This window comes from Zosterops lateralis, assembly GCF_965231275.1.
Source record: "Zosterops lateralis genome assembly, chromosome: Z".
Lineage (NCBI taxonomy): Eukaryota > Metazoa > Chordata > Aves > Passeriformes > Zosteropidae > Zosterops > Zosterops lateralis.
This window is the reverse complement of record NC_139800.1, coordinates 83791932-83813825: the sequence shown is the minus strand read 5'-3', so window position 1 is coordinate 83813825 and position 21894 is coordinate 83791932. Positions and strand designations below refer to the sequence as shown.

General features: G+C 41.4%; 1 protein-coding gene and 1 long non-coding RNA gene across 2 annotated transcripts in view; both read right to left on the bottom strand.

Moving 5' to 3' along the window:
• Positions 1 to 16417, bottom strand: part of PCDH11X (protocadherin 11 X-linked) — an 81506-nt gene extending 65089 nt beyond the window's left edge. The window contains exon 1 of the mRNA XM_083883629.1: positions 15947 to 16417. The gene's annotated coding sequence lies outside the window, so the exon portion shown is untranslated. The remainder of the gene's footprint in view (positions 1 to 15946) is intronic.
• The window catches only part of LOC310922796, a 410148-nt gene that overhangs the window by 320697 nt on the left and 67557 nt on the right, over positions 1 to 21894 (bottom strand). The window lies entirely within an intron of this gene.

The window sequence follows — 21894 nt, the reverse complement described above, 5'->3', positions numbered from 1 at the left end:
TTCTGAAATGATGACACACTGACAAAAATACATGAATATTCATGAGCTGAATATTGAAGAAACTGTACGTTTCTGACATATTAAAAACAAGTCCCTTGTCTTGAATGACTATGCACTGACCTGACAGAAATGAAATGGGGTAGGTTTGAATAACCTTTCAGGAAGATTTTTAACAGGAGGATTCATGCACGATAAACCTGCAAACATGTCAGCCTTTGATCTTGAGGTATGTAGGTGTCATTGGGTAGGATTTTGTAGAATTTGGGCCTCCTAAGGGGAATTCTTGCCAAAATAATGTCCCCCTTTGGATCTCATATAGAGCAAAACAATTCTGCATCCCTTATACAAGTTTATAGTAAAAACCCAGTAGTCCTCTGACTAGAATTCTGTAGTTCTGTCCTATGTTTTGGTTACAGTGTCCCATTTGTACCAAAACACAAAAAAATCCTTTGATGTTGCCATAAGCAGGCCATCAATCAAAGGCAGACTGAATCACAACATCAGCTTCCCTAAAAACTTGGTTCCAAAGGAAAAAACCTAATTTGACAGCTTCCGTGCATCCTCTGTTCAAAGTTATTTAACTCTGCACTTCTGCTTTTGCCTTTTAAGCACTCTGCATTAGGAACTATCGATTTAATCTGCACATTTTTGCATTTTCCTTCAGCACTTGGGTGATTCTCCATGAGAATTTAATGTTTCATCTTGATTTGTGTTCCCTGATAGCTTGGCAAAACGGCTGAGGATTTTTTTTTTTTTTTTTTCCTCAGTATTCAGCATCCTGCCTCAAAGCTCCTTTATTGTGAAGCTCCAATGCCACACTTTCTCTGAACACACTCCCTTCACCCTGGCACTTTGCCTTCACATTGCAGCATATTCATCTCAGTGCTGTGCAGTTCCAGCCATGCACTTCTACAGCCAAGTCACCACATCTATGAAATTTCCTCCAAAACTCTGCTCTAATTTTTTCCCAAACAGGAAACTCTGTTCAGCTTCATTGTAAATTTACAAGGCTTAGGGCAGACACAGCTCAGAGACCCAAAACAGCACTCCCAGGTAACATAAGCAATTCTCCTCCATCCCTCCTACCTCTCCAAAATAAATGGGTAAAAATGAATGAATGATCATCAGCTACTGACAGAAAGTTAATGCACTGAGGTTTGCCCAGCTTGTTCCTTCTTTGTTATCCTGATACATCAAAAATGCCTGGGAAGAAACTCATGGGAATTTTGTTGCTCCTGGTTGGGTGACCTGTTCAGTGGTACTATCACCACTACTGCTGGTGTAGTACACTTGTTACTATTGTCATTATTTTATGTCTACATGGAGCAATTTCACTCTTCTTCAGATCAAATCATGCAACGTTTTTCTGCATTTTCAGACAGAGAACACTAACAGGAGAATGACATCAGGCTCCATTTCTTCCATAGCACATCCGAGGCTAATGTGTCTCAGTGATCAGTTTTTGAAAGAAACAGTCACATAGAATTCCACATTTCAACAGAAAACCTCTTCCTGGGTCAGGAAATGGTTGATGCATGAATAAAAATATACTAATAAAGATTAATTAAACATTTTTTTCCAAAGTTGGCTGCTTCACTGAGCATTCATGGAACAGTTAATACATTAGACATTCTCAAAGCAAAGCAAGCATCTCCTAAACACTGAAAATATTTTTTCATTAAATGCACCAAGTTGAATTTTTATATATGTCTGAAAAAGGAGATACAGTAACTTTGAGTGGCATATGCTAGATACAATCCATGTTTTTTATAAATCAGCACAGCTCAAAAGACATCAATCAAGATGTGCAGATTTATATAGCTGCAAGAAAGCCTCATACATATATGAAAGTTTACACAAGATACTGTAAATATATTCAGCTGTCTTAACACTATATTTATTTTTGTAGAAAAAAATTAAATTATTTTTGCTCCAAGATTTCTTCCTATAAATAATGCTTTAAAAAAACAGTGGCAGGTTTGGGTTCAGCTTTTTCCCCTCATCTCAGTGATCCATTTGTTAGAGTTCCAGCAGTAACTCCCTGGTCAGTGAGATGAAAGAATCACATCAAGACCCCAACACAAGCCGTCCAACCTGTAAACCTTATTCTTCAGAAAGTGCTGGGCAAGAGAAGGAAAAGGAAAAAAAAATACAACAAGTGATGAACAACATTCTTATTATGGCCCTCATGGTGTCCTGAAAGCAGCGGGGTTTGGAGATAATGGCAACATGCAGCTATTTACAACTTGTTAACCTTAATGCTGGGCTTGGAGAGCCAAACTGTCTGTGCACTAGCTGGCATCTTTCCTAAAATCTTGCAAGCCTTTGTGAAGCAAATAGTCCGAGGAGTGCAAATCATCTTTTGGCACCTCGAGCTTTCCTAGCAAGAAATGTTCCCTTTAGGGCCCATGTCTGTGGAAAAGTAGGAGTCAGTGGGAGACAAACAGGCACAGAAGGGTGGCAGTGGAAAATGAAAACTGGTGAAATGCTTTTCAGTCACATAGAGAAATGACAGTCCAAAAGCAATTTTTTGCAAAAGGAAATGCAAAGAACATAAAAGCTAACATTGCACCACTGGTATTTAAGATATACCCAAACACAACGTCAGTACAAAACACGTCATAAGGGTTTTTCATTAACCTCCCACCAACAGGCTGTATCACAAAAATGATTTTGCATGACTGAGTGCATTCCTTTATATTTTGTGATACTTCAGTCCTAAGAAAGAGCAGTCTGAAGTCTCTATTCTTGTACTGATTTACCTTTAGCATCAGCTATGCTGTTAACAAATGCCATGGCTGGAGTCTCCTCAGGAGGATTCTGCACATGCCAGGTCAGAGATAGAATTTTATTGGGTCTGCCTCATGAAGCAGCTTGCCCAAAGCCTGAAAGTTTAGTGTCCAGCTCAGACCAAGGACATAAATCATGCCTTTTATGGCCACAGCATGTCCATGCATATACATACACTCACATAGGCTTTTAATACAATAAAAAATAAAATAAAATGCACATACACACATCTTGAAAAAAAACCTCCTCAGGAGCAGATAATCTTTACAAAATATTAAGAAAATGAAGCAGAAGCATCAATCCTGCTGGTGTGATGGTGATTTGCTTTGGAGCCCTGATTACTTCCAGTCTGGCAATAAGATGGGATTGGCAGTCGTGTACTAAACTGGTAACATGATGTTGTGAATGGCAGTGTCAGCTGAAATACACCCTGTTCATAATGATGAGGCTCTGTGAATACAGCAGTTTGTTATGCATATTATTTGCAGAGGGGGTGACCTCTTGGAAAGCTGAGTGACTGTGAAACCACTGTTGTTGTGTTCAACAGATGTGGTTGGGACACAGTTCACGTTTCGTTATTTTCCAAGTTTTCAGAGCATTTGTGCTTCACTGAGGAGCTACATCAACCAAATAAAACTAATGCCAGAATTCACCCCAACTACAACAAAACTCTTCCTCATTCTTTTCCTGGAGTTTTCTGAAGAAACAGGAGATATTAGGCTACCAAAACATCTTCAGCAGATTCTTAGGTAACCAATTAAAATCTTTCAAGGATCAAAATTTTGACAAATTAGTTTAGAAATACTTATCTGCCTTTTATCTTTCAGTGGTATATCCAAAACTGTTCCCTTTATTGTATCTGTAATACTCCAGATAAGAAAAAATGATTGAGCAGTTTCATCACAAATTTTGAGTTTTTAACAGCATTGCTGCTGGGTCAGCCAAGCTTGAGTGAATAGTCAAGGGCATCAAGTGCCTCATGGAAAGGCAAACCTTTTAGCAGCCTCTGCTATCACTTCTAGATTTACCAAAAAAAAAGTAACTCATCAGAGGATTGAGTTTTCAGTTTGTTTTTCTTTTTCCTTTTTTTAAATTTATTTATTTAATCTACAAACCTTTTATTAATTCTTTTTTATTTCATTTAGGAAATCAGATTTCCAACACATTATCTATGCAGGAAGGTGTTTTTCTTGCACTCTTCTGCTTTTTGCAATCTAGAAATGACGGAAACATTTGTCTCAGGCTTCTTCCCTTCAAACTCAGATCATTGTAGTCTTTCCTATAAAATTCTCTGAATCTGGTTCTCATTTTGCAAACAGACTTACTTTAATTGTACTTTGTATTTCATTGCACAATGCAGCAACACAGATAATTTAAAGAGAAACAGCTTTTTGGTTTGTAAATCATCTTCAGGGCTTCTGTTTCAGAAGAAGTGTGCAGATAACTCACATTCATCTTCCCTTTAATGACTGTTCTCAGTAGAATGTTTACAGCTTTTTTAACCTGTAAATCTGATTAATCTCTCAAGAGATTCATTAAAAACTTGAACAGGGTTTTCTTCTCCTACAACAAACAATGCTCTGGTAACACTAATAATGAACACATTCCAAGGGAAATTGAAAATCTCTGATTTCCCTGTGGTTATAGAGCCCATACATGGTATCTATGATGGTAACTATACATTTAAATTACACTCTCTTGCCTAGATGTGCTTGAAATGACGGATCTTTGAGATTCTTTTTTGGGCAATTCAGATCAGGGAAGGATCAGAACAACATGACTCTCTGGGTACCATCTCTCATTTGCATAACTTTTACTGCAGTTGCACCAATGCAAAACAAAACAGAAACCTCACCCAGAACATTTAATACAAAGTTTCTACAATGAACACTGGCCATGTCTTAATCAAGAGAGCATGGATTAGGACTAGAGGGCTGCAAGTAGCTCACTTTTTATGCAAAGCTGACCATGGAAAAGAAGTAGCTTTTGCTGAATTTTCACCAGTTCACTCTGTTTCACCAGGGCATTTCAGTTCTAAATCTTTATCTCATAAGATAGCCCATCCCTAAATACAAGATGGGAAAAAAGTGATTGGTAAATGTTCCCAGTCAGCGGCAAAAATAGAAACCGAAATGATAAAGAGTAACTGAAAAACCAGTTCATCCTCTCCTCCACACAGGGAAAAAAATGGCAAAAATTATTTTCTGCTGGAGATGACTAATTATATTGACATTTTTTATATTCGGCACCATCAGGGTTGATTGTCTCAAAGCAAGCCTAAGCCCCACGTTAAAATACATTCTAAAAAGCAGAGAGCACGATGCAGATCTCTTCCTATATTTTATATTCCTAAAGAATATTCTGCATAGTTAGGAGATTCTACAACATACCGTAGATCAACACGTTATTATTTACTTTTCTAGTGATGGAAAAGCAGCCCCTACATAAGGTACCTCCTGGAACTCAGGGAAACTTTGATTTAGCTTCTTGGCCTACCAAAGATCTCCCTGTACACCATCTGCTCTTTTCATTTATTTAAAATCCACATCTGCAGGGTTCTGGAAATATCAGACTGAGAGTGTCTAATGGTACAAATGCAATACAGCCTTCACCAAGCACTCATTAAGATAAACAAATAATTAGGATAAGAAGCTTTCATCAATGGAATCTGAAGAAAACAGTCCATAATTGTGGAACAACAATGTTTAATGTCCAACAAATTGCATGCAGCAGATATTTATTGAAATATTTAGTAACACCTAAGTATCTTTTAAAGGAAAATGTTCTTTTGCTTGAAGCAGAAACAAAATGGCACAGTAATAGTCAAGGATGGAAAAACTGAATGAGTACTTGCATATTCTGCTGAGCTTTCAGTTAAAATTGGCCCAAATAAACCAACACAAACCCACGGAAGTAATTTTTAATCTAAATTTCAGCTAAATTTAGCATAGGCAGTATTATGATCCTTTTAGATGTACAGAAAAAAAATACCAATGACATCATGTTAGACAGACAGCATAGAGAGTCAGTGAAACTACTAGAAATGAAGAAATACTTTAATCTGGCTTGAACAACAAAAATCATTAAATGCTTGTTCACATTCAGGCACCTTTAACATATCTTTTCAGTGAACAATTTCTGTTTGACTGCCGGCTTTGACAAATAATTCCACGACAAAACAATGAATAAATTAGAACTTCTGTAACCATAAATATACTTTTTAGAGAATTTTTAAGATCCCTGGTTTCATTTGTAGGGATCTTCTATTACAGTTAATGAAAGTACTTGAATTTCTGCCCATAAAATACTGTCTATTCTCAAACTGATTTTATTCTTGTATCCTCACAGTCATACATTGTTAAGTCCCTCTCTAGAAAGTGCATTTCTTGCATTTTTTCTGTAGGGAATCTGTCAATCAACCTCCAGTCACCCTTGTAGTCAAGAGCAATAAACCATCAACACCAGACATCAGCAGAGCACTCTTCACAAATACAAACAAAATTACACTCCAGCTAATGTGTCCACCCCAGAAAACCCTCAGGAAATACTGAATTAACAAGTTTGTCTTACAGCTCTGAATGTCAACTAACTTAGGTTTTGCAGGACTAAGGGAAAAGAATCAGTCTCAGGTTCTCTTGCCCTCAGCTCTGTTAATAAAGCTGAGGCTTCTGCTTTCCAGTTGGTCTTTAAAGAAGAACAAAAACGAACAGCAGGGTTTCCTCGGAAGGAGAAAGGAAACTAAAAAGAATTTTATAGATCAAAAGCAGTACTTCAACCTGTATTCAGAAGGGCTCTGCACAAAGTGAAGAGACAACTTGTTGAAGCGGCAGCCTTGTGTCTATAACCCCAGCTGAAGGAGGCCTCCAAAATCACACCAAATAGCACATTGTGAGACAGGAATAGCAAACAGTGCTGAGATCCAACACAAAAATAACAGCTCTCTTCTGCTCACTAGTAGGTTCCTCTTCCTGTCCTGATCCTCTCCTCTTCACCACCTGAACAACCAGAACAGCAAGGACAGAGCAAGCTCCTGGATTTGAGTGAAAAATCACAGTTGAGACGAGGCAAAAAGCAGTGACCTACATAGAGGAGTCAATGTCTTTTTATAGAACCACAGGGAAGTTCAGACTGGAAGACCTCTAGAGAGTCTGTCTAGCCAGACCTGCTTCAAGCTTCTAAGTTACATTAGGCTGCTTAGGGCCTTAGGTCAAGCTTTGAAAATTTCCAAGGATACTTCTGTGTGTTAAGTGAACTTTTTTGTAGTGTGCAAAAAAGGAGAATCTGCTTCAAGGATTTCTTTTGGTTTACTACCAAGATTATCTAATGTGCTTGCAGCTCTTTGAATCACTAGGAAACTCAATGAATACAGAGTTTTTACATTCAGGAAATATAAAATGGGAAAGGATCTAGTGCAAATTAACATGTAGAACTCAGCCTAATATCACACTAATATGAAGGACAGCAGGAAACTCTTCATTTTGACAGGACTATGTGACTCCAAATAGGGCTCCCATTTCCAGGGTTCTTCACAAAACCAAGTAGGATCTTCAAAAGCTGAGAAAGAAAATGGCTGTTGCCAACCCACAATGGATTTGATGTCTCTCCCTCCAAAACAGTTATGGCTGAGGTGGTAAAAATTACATCAGCCCAAAGAATATTAAAAGAAAAGGAAAGGAGGAAAATCTGCCATAAATGTGGCTCACAAAATGATGGATATCATCCTAAAACTGGTCTTATGGATCACAAAACAGTCTGTTAAAAATGTTAATTCCCTCAGCCATCAGACTGAGAAATATCTGAGCACATCTAACTTTTGTGAGGCTCATCAACAGGTATTTTACTACCATAGTAACACACTGGAGCTGTTTCCAATAGTATATTTCATAATTTCCACTCCACTTCCCCTTAGAGGTTTCCAAAAGACCTATTTGTAGTGCCACAGTTTTACATAAGTATCATTTGTACATGTGGCCACATACACAGCAGTTAAAGAGGTGTCCTTTAATCACTAGAACATCCCACATTTTTCAGAAAGCAATTTCTGTTGGTTGATCAGTATCTCCATCAACCACTGTCTCTCAATTCAGCAGATCAGCAAAGTGACTTCTGCTTCAGCAATGACTAAATCAAGACACGGATCCAATACTCTGAAGTGACTGTTTCCAGAATTTAGTTAATCCCACAGTAGCCACACTACCACCTGCCAGCCTCTTCTAAATCACTTACTCTAAACCTTTTTCCAATGATTTCTTTCAAGCTCTTTTAGCATTTATAATACAATAGAGCCTAAAAGTACTGTACCTGCCAAAATGAATTACATGTAAGGAACTGAGACTCTCCACATTTTTTGCAGAGGCATGTTGCACAATTTTTGATTCAGACCTAACTTCTTAAATCCTCTTTTCTTGTTGAGAGCACTACAACAAAAGTACAAACTACTGACATTAAGAAGATTCATAGCAAACGGCATTTTTATGAAGCCAGATAAATTTTTTATCAAACTTAACAGGCAAATATTCTGGGGTTTCATGTTTTCCCACTGATGCTGAACAATGACCAAAACATGAAACCTGATTTAAGTTAGGAAGATAAAAAATAGCCAAGGAATCAGCTATGGGACAATTGACCCAGTATATGATGCAAAGCAACCCCAAAGCACGATTATACCTTGTTAATTAAGGTGGTTGGGGTTTTTTTTTTTTGTATTTTAAAAGTACCCTATCCAGTGATTCCAAAGAGCACTACTCAAACACAGAATTGGAGCCAAATTCCATTCATATTGCCAGGAACCTCCTACTGAATGTGAGCTGTGGAAGGAAATATAATCACAAAAAGACTGTCCTAGCACAAAAAGAAATTATCAACAAATTTACCTTTTTCTTCAATCTAATGGATAATACAAAGGCTTTTAGATTTGACCCACTAGTCTACAAGGAATCTATGATTCTATGAATAAAAGTAAATAATTTTCATCATAATTTCAGATAAATTTCAAGCAGTTCTTTTCCTGTTTATAAACTTCCTTCAGTGTTTGAACTTCTGTTTGTTGTCTAAGTTTAGATAATTGGAAAGTAGAAAGAATATTTTTTTTTCTGACTATATTTCTTGTTAAATGTGATTGTCCTAAAATATAACCATGTCTTTTTCCAGTGCTGAGAGTTCTGTTCAGTTACCTGGACAGACTGGTTAATGCTAAACCATTTGATGAGCCACAAACCACAGAATGTTAAATAAGAAGTAATTGGCCCCACACTCAACCATCCAAGCATCAACTTTTCAGCTTCAATTAACAAACTTATTTCAAAGACAGTTGAGTCAAATTTAAAAAGCGAGAAAGAGTGAGCAGGAGTAAATTCAATTTACTTTGTTTTCAGGGGTGGAGGAAAGCAGGAATTTTTAAGCACTTCCATTAAAACACTGAAAACTCTTCAGAGAGTGGCTGGTATTTAGGCACCAGGAATGTCTCTACCTTCAAGCACAGGAGCTCAGGTTGCTCAGTGCCGCCGATGGCTCAGCACTGACACAGCCAGAAGGGCTCAGTGCTCCCAGGGCTGCCAGCGTTCAACACATCCCACCTCATTCCTCAGCTAAAACACAACAGCTTCTGACCAGGGACACAAGTGAGACATTTCTTTGAAAGCCTTAAAGTCTTTCATCTCTGACTTTTTTTAAGAAGTGGTCAACTTCTTTTTTTTTTTTTTTTTTTTTTTTTTTTTTTTTTTTTTTTTAATGATATGCCAAGTGTCTTTTTTTCTCCAAATGTCTAGCTTGAAACACCTTAAGTTAATGTTCTGTGAACTGACCTCAAACATATTTTGCATTCTGCTTTAGGGTACTCCCAGTGTGGTTCATGAAAATGGTTTTATTTCTCTATGTGGATAGATCTAAACTGTGCAAGATACAAACTGATATTTGAATGAGCATGTTGTCAAAAAATAGATAACTGTAACTGACAGCTGACAATTATGTAATTGTTTAAAGAGGGATTTTAAAGGAGTTTCCTGCTAAGAAAGTGTGGTTTATGGTGTTCTCCTAGATATATTTAAAGGGCTTATATATGAAAGAGGGTGAGAGAATATGTGAGCACCAAAAATCTCATGACAGTTCTATTTTTCTAGTCATCATTATTCCAGACTGATTACATACAATTAAAATACACTTATTTCCCACTATCTAAGGACCCTTCTGTAACTTTCACTCCTCAGAGTTCACTAATGCCATAAACAATTGTGCATGGCCAAGTGCATGGGTTTTTTTTCCCTGAAGTTTCCTGTGGAATCATAGAAGATAAAGAAGTAGTAACCACCAATTCAGCTGCCCCTTGGTCAGAAGACAAGGCCTCTGTAACAAACTGGGACAGCAAAACTCTTGGTTTACTTTATATATCACACTTTCTTTAATAAGTCATAAAATTACAAGTCTCCTGAACATGAATTTTAAAGAGAGAACTCTGGATGTACACTCAGCTTACAAGCACTGAACTGATCTCCTGGAGGAGAGCCCCGATTATCAGAAACTGTTTCAAAACCCTTCACTGGAATCCATTCATTCTGGAAAGCCTCAAGTGAGGACAAGGAAGAGAGATGAAAAGAAAATGAATTTTATGTATTCTTTTTCCCAATTTTCATCCCCAAAATTATTACTGTGTTGCATTGCTCTCTGATTTTGATTTACAACATATTTGCAGTACATTTTCCAAGGGTCAATTAAATGACTGACATAGTGAAGCCATTACTCCATTTAATGATAGCTTTAGTTTCATCCTTATATCCTACATATATTTATAAATTACTGACAGCAACTATAATCTAAACAAACTACTACACTGAGACCCTAAATCATTTCAGTTCAGTTATATATGCACATTACAGCTCTTTTAAAGTCACCATTTAATGGAATTTCCAAACACTAGAGCTCCTCTGAAGTTTTATTTACGTAATGCTATGGCACTTTCTTTGGCTATTGAACAAGTCTAGGTCTTTCATCAGAAACATCACACAAGTCCTAGGAAAAGTTCTTTCCAGTTTGTGAATCCAACCTGCACCTTGACATGATGCCTCCCATTGAAGCTACACTCTATTTCAGGGAGAAAAATACCATCACACCTAAGAAAACCAGTGATCTAGGTAACTGTGTGCCTGTCAGGACACACAGCTTCTCACTTGTCAGAGACAGGGAGATACAAACTTTTATAACTACAAAATCAATCACAGAACCTGCAGAAATGACTAAACATGGGTTTAAACTATTACGTCCATTAGCAGAGATAAATCTCAGTCATGAAACTTCTTTTCTCAGGGGGATTTTTTTTAAAAAAGTGACCTAATAAAATCTGAGTTACAGACTGGAGGCAGACAGTTGGGTTTTTTAGAACTGTTCCCTAAGTTCCATTTTATGGAACCTGAAATTCAGTCATCCCCCAAGCATTTCATACTTTCCTTGGGGTGGGCATGGCTGTGTCTTGTGCCAGGGACTACAGCTGGAAACATGAGTGCATGTGGCTGCAGTGTGCCCACGTGTGGGAACACGTATCCAGCACATCATAGATTTCCATACATATACATTTATTTATTTAACAAGATAACACAGTTGGTTAAATGAAATATGCTCTGCATAAGCCTTATAAACTTATACTTGATTTTTTCCCCTTTAGCGTGTATTTCCTGCTACTTCAGTAGACAGCACTGAGAGTACATAATTACTAATTAAATTCCTACAACAATAATAAAACTATGTCCTTAAGGATGTAACAGATAAACAGTGATATGCAAACAGACTACATCACCAGTGACATCTTATTTCTAGACCAGCTTGGAGGAAGAAAATCTTCCCCAAAACAACCATATCACATCAAAGTAGAACACAAGGCAAGATGTTCCCTTGGCAGGAAGATGAAGCAGAAGTTTCTGAGCCATGTTAAACCCCCCAGCGATGGCTTTTAAAGACAGTGGGCACCTCTGCTTGTAATTTCACTACTGAATTTGGAAGTCTCCAGTGGCATCAACATTCATCTGTCTCTCTAACAACGCATTTGGCTCTTTGATGATCTGGTTACATAGGTTCCCTTTGTGACTTAAATTAAGGAAATCAACAGCCATTTTAAAAGAGCTTCCTTGAAAAGTGACTAAAGCATTTGCTGTTAAACTGTCTGAGTTCTGCCACCTCTGCAAGCAAAACTCCTCTACAGCAACGCCTTCAATACCACATGAACAGTGGCAGAAGTTAAAGTGTATACGTAATGTAAGGCAAAAAGAAGTTATGGAAGGCTCTGTTCCACTAGGAATATTTTCACAGATTGCAGGAAGATTTGGCTCAGGCCATGTTGGATCCAGAAGCATAAATCTTGCATAATCTATGGGAAATCATATATTTTCAAAGGGCGTCAGAAATAATTTCCAACAGGATTTTGTTAAACACAATGACAACAGACTTCAAAGGAAAAAATGCTTAATTGTGACATAGTTTCTTACTTACTGTCAAAACTACCATGATTTGATTGTGTCCACAGACTAAATCCCATATGGTTTTTCATCTGTATTCTAATTTTCACATTAACTTCTCCTGACATCATATTACTTGCCCGGGTATCTGCAAGGAGGATGAGCTCTCACAGACCCAAGAAGGATATGGTCACTGCTACCTCCCCGCACAAAGACAACTGCTGCCAATTCCCTCAGCAAACTCATTGCAGAAAGAGGTAATTGGGACAGAAGAATATTAATCTCCCCTAAGAATTTTTTATGTAAATGGTAAACAATACTCATTTATTTCATCCAGTCCAAAATACTTGGAATACAGGGAGCTGCATCTTGATCGTGCTCCTCGAATACTGGCATTACATAGCATGTGCAACTGTGCTCTTGGATCCACATGTGTTTGTAGCTCCAGGAAAAGGCTTTGGGATGCTTTAGACAAAAGGGTTCTACCGTTGCCCCCGCTGGCAGCCCGCTGATGGGCAGCAGGATTACCGGGCTGGCTGTTTCAGCTGGACAACCTGGCAAGTGAGAGCAGCAGCATCCCCCAAAGGCTTCCAACACCTGGGTCAGACAATCAGCAGTATTCAAAAGTTAATGGTTCTCTTTGGCTCATTGAAGGGAAAACTACACGGGTTACAATACAAGGTTTGGAGTTTATTGTTCTTGCAACTTAACCCTCAAAAGAACTACCTGGAACAGCGCCAAAGGCATTAGTTCTGATGCTTGTGAAACTGAGATCTGACTAATTCCTGCTCGGAGCCAGCGCTGTATTCCTTCAAGAAAAGTCCTACGGTCCGCTTAACAACTACGGGGCCCTTTAAAATCCAGGTAGAAACACTCACCTGGATCCACAAGGGCCTTTTGAAAAGTTTTGACAGGGTTTGTGGTTTTGTTTTTTTTTTTTTTTTTTTTTTCCTTTCAACGTCTCAATCTTTCATGTAGGTGATGTTTTCTACCAAGCTTTCTACAACCTCAACTTAAAGGCGCCAGATGACATTAGACTTCACCGTTTAGGATATCTGCTTTTTGTTTTTACTCTATGAATGTGTCCAATTTAAGCTTGGAGCCGGTCCTTAAAAGGAGCTGGTAAATTCCTAAGCAAACGGGTGTTTTAATGGCAAGGCTGACATACTCCTGACTGTGGGAGCGTGAATGGCTCCACTATGAGATTACTCAAGTGCATGTAGAATATAAATGCAATACAGGACCACAGGTTCAGATCTTTGATCTCTTTTTTTTTTTTTTTTTTTTTTTTCAGAGTCTGTGATGTATAAAGCCAATTCCACTGTGCAGACAGTACTACACTGAATATAAATTATCCTTTAACTATAGTGAGGCTCACATTTAAAGAAATGCTGCAAGCATGAACAATGCAGCCATGAAGTAGAGTCTTTCTGTACCAAAAAAAAACCCCACAAAGATCTGCATGGATAACCATGCTTTCAAAGGACAAAATTTCTTCCACTGCTGTTATTTGATTAAAAAATAGAGTAAAATCTGGAGTATTGGACACACAGAAGTACAGTTGGAGCACACTGCTCGCTCTTTCCATTAAAAAAGTGAGCTAGGAATACTTGCTTTATTGCCCAGATTAAGCATCATTCCCCTAAGAGGCATAAAAAAATGATTTGAAAATGTAGAAACCAACAGTCTCTACTGAATAAGGCTTGAAATTTAAACATGTCTTTTCCAGATACCTCTTTAGAGGAAGAACCTTCTGCCTACTGAGCTAACACTAAGCTCCCTGGAGTTTAGCCATGAATATTCTAAACCAATCTCTTACAATTCACGAAAAGTTATCTTTTGCCAAAATAAAATGCTTAAGAGGAATTCAATATGCTTATACCGTTTTTCTTCATTTAATTTAAAATAAGTGTTTGTGTCTCAACTTCATGCCAAATACACAGCAAGAGAGAGACTGAGTTCTGGAGATGTTACCTGAGATTCTATACACCAGCTGGGAAAACAAATTCCTTCTGAGAACATCAGCTATTCAGAGTTGGTTTGTAAATTAGCATTTAACCAACTCTTTTGCTGTTACAGATAGGTACTGTTGAGGATCCTGACATGAATTTCTCTGCTGTTTACATCAGTTGTTTCTTGGGTGGTGCTCAGCCCATGGTGCATCCGCGCTCTGGGATGTTTCTCTGCACGCCAACTTTGTTTGTGTGTGTGGGAATGTTAGTAAATAAATAAATAAATAAATAAATAACTTTGTTCCTTATCTTACCTCTTTTGACCTGTGCAATCTGGCAGATCAATGCTACTTCCACCGCAGACAAGCAAAAAGTTACAATTTATCTTTCACTTAATCTTTTTGTTGTCTTTAGGCTTCCTTTCAGCAAGGCTTGAAGAAGGTGCTCTTTGTGGCTCAGTTCCCTATGCCAGAATACAGCTGAGCACAAAAAAGAATGCAAGCGTGAGCTGATAGTATCTACCGTCCTCAGCTCTGCTTTGGTTCAATAAACCTGAACATCTTCTCCCCTCCTCTGCCGATTGAGATAAGCAGCAACAATTACTCAAAATGTATTATCAACTCAAGCTCAAAAAGGCAAGATCAGCTGAGCCGGCTGCATCTCTCCCAACCTGTTTCCTTCAGCGTCCGAGAAGGGCAAATAGGTCCCTGTTTGCCTCTTGCCATGCACCTCGCAGCTACTTTACAGGCAACTACACCCAGGCAGCAAAAGGAGAGTGAGATAAATCCTTTGCCTTGCATATCGCCTGCAAGGCTTCTGCCTGTAGCCAGCAGGCTGCAAGATCTGTACCACGATGGCAAAAGTCACAACCATCCTTCCCTTCCCTTCCCTTCCCCACACGATCACGTTCTCTCCTCCTTCTGTGTTCTGCTCTCTCCTTGCCTTTCTGTGGTCTCCATAGCTGAAACCAAGAATTCACTGGGCATCACTGCAATGCCTCTAACCAATTCTAAACGTATCCAGAGCTCGAGTCAATTAAAGCACATTTCAGCTTCATATGGTTTTCATCCCATTCCAGCACTCCACATACACAGCAACTTTAAGCTTACAGACATCCCTTCATGGTTCAAGAAAATCCTTCAATCAAAGAACTTCATTTACAATCCAGCATAGTTTTTGCTTTCTCTGCTCTCCACAGCAGCCTGGCATTTTGATGCAATCCTCATTTAATGCAATCTCCATTACAGGATTATGATCACATCAATAAAATGTTCCATATGTTTGGGGTTTTTTGCATCCCTCACCTCCTCTTATTAATAGTAGGCACTATAATCTAAAAAAAAAAAAAAAAAAAAAAAAAAAATCACACAGGCTGATGGGATGCTCTAGGGAGGTAGCGGGGGGTACACATTCAACAAAATGCAGCAGCCAATGCAAACTGCCCATCAGAGACCGAGCCCGTGGATTCCTGAGCTAGGCGAGTTGCTCACTGTCCGCGCCGTGAGCACATCTCCTCACCGTGCTGTGCTACCAACCAGACTAAAAATAAATACAGCTTTTGCAATCACTTGTGAGCTCCGTGTACTTTTCACAGGAGCAGACTTGCATTTTACTTGATCGGTTCCAGCCTATCCATACTGCTCTGGATGAACCGCTGAGGCTCCGCTTCCCAAGGGTTGGGGTGGGGGGGGGAGAGGATGCTGGACAAAAGATATCGTATGAAAGGATACAAAAATCCGCCTTTTCCCCAAGCTCCCTTCTTACCTTAAGTGCCTTCTCTGCACACGATGCCAACCTGCATGGGCTCCTCAGCATATCATCAAGGCGTTTAGAGTAGCGAAGGCTGCCCCACTGCATGGAAGTTAGACCGCTCTGCAACAGCAAATCCTCGATCCAAAGCACCAGCCGCTTCTTCCCATGCAGTGTGCCGAGCACGAATCACACGCGACTTCCACATAGGGAATAAAATTGTAAAAGAAACGGGGGGGAAAAAAGAAAGAACGAAAGAAAGAAGGAAAGAAAAAAAGAGAAAGGTATCCTAACTTTTAGGTAGCCTGAGTTTGTTTTATTTCTGTTGGATTTAGTCAATTATCTGCCTTTGCAGCCGCCAGCCGACGGACGGGCGCTGCGCCTGGAAGCCGCGCACAGCCCGCAGAGGTCCGGCCGCGTACCCCAAGTTGCGCGGGGAGACTCTGAACTCGGCGCGGCTCCGCAGCGCACCCGGCAGCCTTTCCCCGGCCGGGCGGCTGCGGGCACCGAGCGCGGGTCCCCCCGCGGGGCAGCCGCCGCCGCTGGGCGCTGTCCCGGCCCCCGGCGGGGCTGGCCCGGAGCTGGCCCGGCTGGCCCTGGGGGCGCGGGCTGCGCTGCCGGCGGCGCCCCGAGCCCGCGCTGTCCCGGCGGCGGCGGCGGCTCCGGCTCGGCTCTGCCGCGGCCGCCCGCGCCCCGCTCTGCCGCTGCCAGCCGGCCCTCCCCGCGGCTGACATCAGCGCCAGGAGGAGGAGCGACGCCGGGGACGCGAATGGCCGGGCCGAGGGGGGTTCCCCCTCCCGGAGCCGCCCTGCCCGCTCCTCTCGGAGAATCCCCCGAAAGCGGCGGCGTGGCCGCTCCGCCGCCTCGCCGGGGGGCGGCCCCGGTCCCCGCCGGCGCCCCCCGCCCTGCGGTGCTGCCCGGCGGGCGGCTCCCGGCCGGGGAGGAGCGCGGGGAGCGGCACCGGGGGCCGGAGCGGGAGCGGAGCGGAGCGCGGCGCTCGCAGCCCGGGGCGGCTCAGTGCCGGCCTCTCTCCGCCGGGCTGCCCGCCCGCCTGCGGGGGAGCGGGAGGGGATACCGCCCCTCGGCCTGGCCGCGGCTGGGACAGCGCCCGCTCCCGCGGAGGAGCTGCCGCCCCCGGCCCCGCCGTCAGTGCGGCCGTGCCCGCTCCGGCCGCCCCCGCCGCGCCCGGGATGGAGCCGCCGGCCCCGCCGCTCCCGCTGCCGGCGGAACGGGCACCGCGGGAAGGCTCCGAGCGGCGGGGACAGAGCCCGGGGCTCAGCGGGACCTGCCCGGCGGCGGGGCTGGGTGCCCGGGGGTGTTGGGTGCTCGGGTTCAGCGGATGCCGGGTGCCCGGGCTCGGGGGTGTCGGGTGTCCGAGGCGCGGGGTGGGGCGAGTGTCCCGCACGTTTCGGCGGCTCCTCTCTACGGCCGGAGCTCGGGGCAGCGGGAGACCAGGACGGGGACCGGGGCTGGTGCCGCAGCCGCCGGCGGGGACGCGCTGCCGAGGGAGCAGCGCCGGCCTCGGGTGGCCCCGGGCGGGCTCCGGTGTCCGTGGGCCGGGCTGTCCCGCCCGAGCCGGACGGTCCCCGGGACGGGCAGCGCTGCGGTCGGGGCGCCGCCCGGGGCGCCGCCCGGGGCGATGCAGCCGGAGTGGAGTCAGTTCAGTCTGTGATCAGGGATAGTGCTGGCACGGTGAGGTGGTGGTGGTGGTGAGTTCAGCTTGCGTGAAAATACAGTTTAATTAATAGTTAATTCGTGGTGTCGATTGTAATAATTTGAGTATCTTGTATTATTTGCAGGATTTTGCCTGATGCCTGCAGTAGGCACTTCTCAGTGAACACAATAATTATTTGTAAATAATTGAGCATTTTTTCTGTACTTGGGTGACAAGACAGTTTTAAACTCTTGTGATGAAGAGAAGACATTGCACTTACCCTAACAGCACACATTTTTCATGTGTTCTTCTTTAAAAATAGTATGAAAATGTCTGTGAAAGCCTTATTTTACCTTCTTCACTGTAGCGAGATGTAGGTGATGCCTCACTTTTATCGCTAAATATAGTTTAAATGCCAGAATTTCTCTGAAATAAAGGTATATAAGTGAGAAGATGAGCAAGTTCTAAAACCAGCTTCTGAAAATCCCCAGCCATTCAGTGAATTGTCTCCATCTTACCTGTTAACTCATATATTCAATGAGATTCTTTGAGTATGGACTCGAAATGAACAATTGCATGGCCATTAACCATGCTGAAATACTCCAAAACAGATGAAATGCCTTTTCTTCTAGGTCATATTTCCATATCGTATTTCAGCATGACTCTAAGCAAATGCCCATTGTATTTTACTCTACTGGGTGCTAAATTCTGTGAATTTAGTGAAGTTATGACTTCATTGCTTTTGTCCCACATACATACAGATGCCAGAGGTGCCTCGTTATGTACAAACAGAACATTACCCACAAATTGCAGTTCGTGTCCTGGCTGGTGTTCACCAAGCTACTGAGAGTAACACCTACCAGTCAGTGAAACTTATTTATCGACATTCCTGAACATTTTGTAATAAGATGGAATAGACAGAAACTACAAAAAGATAAAAAAATAAGCAGCAGAGCACAGCTCTATCTGTTTGGTTTATCACGATGGTGGCATAGAGATGAGGACTGGCTATCAATCCTGTTAGCACCCATTTCACTGAGCTGCTGTTACAGAGGATTTCTAAAATAGCAAAGTCCATAATGGACACCTGTATTTTACACCTAAGAAGAGGCATTTGGGGAAGGAATTTCTGTGGATTGCTTGGACACAAATCACCTTCAGGATGACTTGTCCTGTGCAAGAGTGATCAACTGCTGTAGCAGCAGCCAGTTCAGAAAGGAAAGTGAGGGGCATGTCCTGGGAGGGATGACCTGTCCAGCTTTCCAAGGGGTGTCTAAGCAACAATGGATCTAGCATTCTGCCTCAACTGTGCTTGAAATGCATAGCCAGGAATCAAATTTATTAAAAAATTTATTTCACTAAAAAAAAAGAAAAAAAAAAAAAAAAAGTTAGGAGTAGGTGGCTTATTTAGCAGATATTGGTGAGAAACCCTGGAAAAAGGCAAGAACCCTTTACAAACCAGAGCAGCTACATCACAAAACTAACAAGTTTGAGTCAGTCTAACTGTCCGTGCAGAAAATGCTATGAACAAAATACTTCTGTTCATCAGAAGGTATTGCTGCTACCCTTGGTTCAGATCAAGGTCTAAATCCTGAAATTGTTTGTTACTCTGAGCACATGAAGAGGCCCCACAGGAACTATTCACATGTGAAAAGAGCTAGGACCAGAGCCAAAGTTTTGCATACTGTGAAGGTCAAGCTTGCTTCCTTTCTAAAACTTGCACTTAACAGACAAACTCTCAGAACTATGGTTTCCATAGAGCACCTTCAGCTCATTCCTCAGGATGCTGTAAGCACCGTGGCTGATTAAGAGCAATTTGTGTCCTAGCAGGTCCCTGAGATTTTGGGGCCGGGTGCCTTGCAGGGAGCTGTTTTCTTGCAGAGCAGGGGCTGTCCCTGCCTTCCCCTGATTGCAATTATTGTGCTGTTTCTTCCCACAGATGCCAGAGGTTTTTTTATGAACTTCTCAAAACATTAAGAGTCTCATAGATATTACACAACTCCTGGCTTTACAGTCATGGAAAAGCCTGTTAATAGAAATGCACTGCCTGTAGGACGAATTCTCAGCATTTTTGCAAAGGTCACGTAAAATATATTGCTTGAGTAGCCTTACTTTGGTCGCCAGATAAGTCATTGAGAGGCCACATGATGACAGCTGCAAAGAAAGATTGTAATTCACTTTCATGTCTCTATGCAAGAAAATAAGAGACAGAATCCTTCCCTTCAGTCCTGGGGATGGGGGCTGTGTGGAGACTGGTGCAGGGAACAAAAAGGAACTACTTTCACCAGCCTGACAGGGTTGGAGGTCTCTCTCCTGAAGGCCTCACAGAGTTCTGCTTTGTTTCTTGTTTGCTGTCAGAACAACAGAAAAACTCAGCAAACAAATTGCAAGCACATCATACCACAACTTGTGCTAGGATTTTGCCTCAGTCCCAAATGTGACTTTTATTCTCCATATACTTACATGAGCAACAGTTTCTTTTTCTCCTTTTTTCCTCATCCTCATTTAGTGGAAACGTAAAGTAAATCCCAATCGAGTTTTTAAGCACTAGCCCAGATTTTACTTCTGTTTCTCAATAATGGAAAGTCACAAGTTTTGCCTTTCTGTGGGAAATGTTTATCTCCCTTGCACCATGCTCCATCAGTGCCAGTTGATCCTGTATTTGGATTTGCTAATAACACGAACAGTGGGCCTGGGTCTCTCAGAGTCCAGCCCTTTGCAGTGCTCTGTAATTACAGTTGCTGATCTTCTTTTTTCTAAATTATTTGTGAAAATATTCCTTTCTGGCCAAGAAACAGGCATAACATCAGGTCAAATCACTTTATATCATATACAACAACAACTAGAAATGACACAGATGTATAAGAAAAGAAACCCTGCAGCCACAAATCAAGATGAACAATTGTCATATGTCTGTATGCACCCTACTCCTCTCATCCCAGGACTGGAGACATTATACACCTATTGCTGATAGGGAGGAAGTTTAGACTGCATTATTTTTAGAAGGGTCTCAATTTCTAAATGCACAGATTTTTGAGGGAGAGCCAGGCACCAGTGGTGGTTATCATCTCACAGAGGTGTTGCCAGGACCATTAAAACACACAGCTCTGGAAGTCTCATACTTAACAGCAGGAGGTAGAACAAACTAATTTTATTATCAACTCAGCTGTCAAGTAACAATGTTTTTTTAAATGCCATGAATTATGTATAAAACACATTAATTTTTATGCTTTTATGCTCTGCTTTGAGAGTTGCTGCCTGCACACCCAAAGGGCAGGGCTTTGGCAGGGGCTGTGCCAGGCAGGACAGGGGGAACTCGTGGTCCCAGCTCCCTGTTGGAGCCAGCAGCAATGAGATCCATGACAATACAGGTGGCAGCTTAAAATTACTCAAATAAGATCAAAATCAGACTGAATCTTCCAGCTAGAAATTAATGAAATACCTGTCCTTGATAGTAGCAAACTGAGTAATAGGAATCTGCAGAAACTGTTCATTTAAATACATTTTGTAAACGTAACAAGTTGCACTGTGCTGTTCTTTGCATCTTTAAGAGTGTCTGGGGATTTATGTCTTGCAAAATGGAAACAAACTAAGAAAGCTGAAATATATTGTGTCTTTAGCTGTACTTTACAGCACAGCTTGTGTTTAAGAAGCAGTCTAGACATGCAAAAATGCTAGAATAAACAATATTTTTTTCATTATTTTAAATTAGCTTCTACTGGAAACCTATAAATTTCAGAATGATGCACACTAACAGGATTGCATATCTATTCAAATATTCCAAACAAAAGATACTAAAAGGCTATTCTGTTACCTGCCACAATAAAAATAATTTTCCTTCCAACATAATGCAATTACAAGTGATTTCCTGTAAAAGAAAAAATAAACCTTCAGGATATTTTGCAGAATATTTTACTTACTAGCAAGAAAAGTCACATCTTTTTTTTTTTTTTTTTTTTTTTTTTTCTCTCCCTCCTTCCTTTAGTGGCTCGTTTAACCTATTTTAACATATAAATATTGTTAAATACTACCTAAAATTAATTACAGGGCTCCAAATATTGGTTGACCTTAAATATGTATGTCTTTATTCATTGTCCTTTCAGCTGAATTGTGTGTGCAACAAAAGAATAATCAGCTAGAGTCATGACTGAGATTTTGAATTTATGACCACCAGGGTGGAAAAGAGCTGTTTCTTCTGGAGAAATGACAGAAGTGACCATTCCAAGAATTTTTCTCCTTGTGACTGTGCAGGGCAATAACAAAGTAGGGAGAAACCTACTCTGGCCATACCTGTAGCTGGAGAACAGGG